This window comes from Chanos chanos, chromosome 15 (genome assembly GCF_902362185.1).
Source record: "Chanos chanos chromosome 15, fChaCha1.1, whole genome shotgun sequence".
NCBI lineage: Eukaryota > Metazoa > Chordata > Actinopteri > Gonorynchiformes > Chanidae > Chanos > Chanos chanos.
Window position 1 is genome coordinate 4,509,947 of NC_044509.1, and position 2,500 is coordinate 4,512,446.

Sequence of the window (2,500 nt, forward strand, 5' to 3'; positions counted from 1 at the left end):
GTGAGTGTGTATGTCTGTGTGTGTGTGTGTGTGTGTGTGTGCGCTTGTGTGTGCGCTTGTGTGTGTGTGTGTGTGTGTGGAGATGCTGAACACAAACCGTGGGTGCTGTCAGATCAGAGAGTTGCTCTTTTGACAGCTTCACTGACGGACACGAGCAGAGAGGATTTAGGTGAATACAGATTACTTCCCTCCCTCTCTCTCTCTCTGTCTCCCTCTCTCTCTCTCATTCCATTCCACGTTCTGTCTCTCTCCTAATCATCCTCATACATTCGTCAGCCTTTCTCTCTCCCTGTCTCTTCTCTCCCAACACTGGTGTTTCTCATATCACATACACTGTTGTTTACTCTAATCCTGGGATTATCCAGTAATCTGGATTTCAAAAAATTACCCTTTAGATCAGAGAGGAGGTTTAGGGTTTTTTTTTTTTGCGTCCTGAAACACAGTTACAGTCGAGCGCACAATAACCCAGCTGTTTCTCAAACGCTTCCCTTCTCTTCCCTTTCTCAGTTGGCTGCAAAATCTTTCCTTTTTCTCTCTCACAGCCAACTCATTCACTCTTCTTTTTACATCTTTTTTTTTTTTTCTTTCTTTCTTTTTTTTTTCTTTTTGGCTCAGCCTGCAGAGTTCTTCAATTTCATCTCGCAGCAAGATTGAATTTTTTTTTTTTTTTTAATCTGGTAGTGTTGGAATGAAAGGATAAGCCAGTTTTTGTTCTGTTCCGTACCCACTGTTAAAAACGTCTATTGTGTGAAAGGGTTTTTTTTTTTTTGGTCTGGCCTTTAGCTGAAGTGCGTTCACATAATGACATGGGTAACACTGTAGTCACTGAAGAAGAGGGAAAAAATTTCTCCACCCGTTCATTCAGTTTGATTTCAGTTGTGCTGAATGGTTTTTGGGTGTGCATTGGGCAAACAGCAACAGAAAAGACACCTAAGGACAATTTATTACCCACTCGGTTTTTTAAAACACTACAGCATAAGGATTATTCAGGGAAAAAGAAAATATGGTCTCATTGATTAGATTTGCATTGATAATTAGGGATGTCATGGTAATACTGTCTGTTTTCGGTGTGGGTTTCAGATGTTAAAGACCCGCTCTGTTAAACAGTGAATTAAGGTTGGTTTGGTTGGGTTGATGGGAGTGATATGAAATTGTATTTTGTGGGGACGTTTATTCTCCTGTCTCTGCATGTCCTCGTATACCAGGTTGTATAGACTGGTTTCCATCACAGTGTGTGGAGTCGACAGTCACTGCATTCTGAACGGGGCCAGTTTGTAGGAGAGAGATGGAGAGAAGGGAGGGAGAGAGAGAGAGAGAGAGAGAGACGGAAGAGGAGGAGAGACGGGGGAAACTGGGGGGAGAAAAATGATCAGCTCAGCACCTCCACGTTTTTTTTTATCAGACGGTGGACGAATATGTCTGGTCTCAGTGGGAATGGGATGACAAACTGCGATATTGCCGGGAGGGGGGTGGGAACGGTCACTGTGTGTGTGTGTGTGTGTGTGAGGGGGAGAGGGAGAGAGAGAGAGAGAGATTTTTTATCCGGTCTGAAGGTTTACTGCAGTGCAGGACTCACTGAGCATGTGCCAACACTAGTCAAGATCCAGCAGGACAGACAGGCAACACAATCACCTCTCATTCTCTCCTACTCTTTCTCCCTCTCTCTCTCTCTCTTACTCTCTCATTCTCTCCTACTCTTTCTCTTTCTCTCTCTCTCTTACTCTCTCATTCTCTCCTACTCTTTCTTTCTCATTCTCTCTCTCTCTCTTTCTCTCCTACTCTTTCTTTCTCATTCTCTCTCTCTTATTCTCTGTCTCTCTCAAACTCTCTCCCGTTCTCTCTCTCTCTTACTCTCTCTTTTTCTCTCTCTCTTTCACTCTGTCTCTCTCATACTCTCTCTTTCTCACTCATATTCTTTCATGCCGTTCTGCACTCAGTGTCCATCTCTGCACATTTGCACACACCCACACACACATTTTATTTCTCCTTCATCATTTAAACTCAGTCTTTTTCTCATTTTTGCTCTGCTTATATAAACCAGGCACTGGTACAATACCACTCCACGCTGTGGCGTGTGTGTGTGTGTGTGTGCGTGTGTGCGCGTGTGTGCGTGTGTGTGTGTGTGTGTGTGTGGGTGGGTGGGTGTGTGTGAGTGTGTGTGTGTGTGTGCGTGTGTGTGCAGATCCATTCTTAGTTTTTTGTCTCTTTGAAGTTATTTTCTCCTTGCTAATTTGCCTGTAGCTATCATTAATAGGAAGTTAGTAAAAGTTTCATCAAGCCATGCACTGTCAGACTAGAGTAATGAATCTTCAAAACATTCAGACTAGAATAATCGCTCTCCAGAGCTATCAGACTAGAATAATAGATCTCCAGAATGATCAGACTAGAATAATGGATCTCCAGAGCTGACAGACTATAGTAATGGAGCTCCAGAACTATCAGACTAGAGTAATGAATCTTTAGAGCTATCAGACTAGAGTAGTGGATCTTTAGAACTATC

At 43.0% G+C, this 2,500-nt stretch overlaps 1 protein-coding gene across 1 annotated transcript in view; it reads left to right on the forward strand.

Annotated features, from left to right (window-relative positions):
- camkk1a (calcium/calmodulin-dependent protein kinase kinase 1, alpha a) overlaps window positions 1-2,500 on the forward strand; it is a 33,446-nt gene that overhangs the window by 3,781 nt on the left and 27,165 nt on the right. The window lies entirely within an intron of this gene.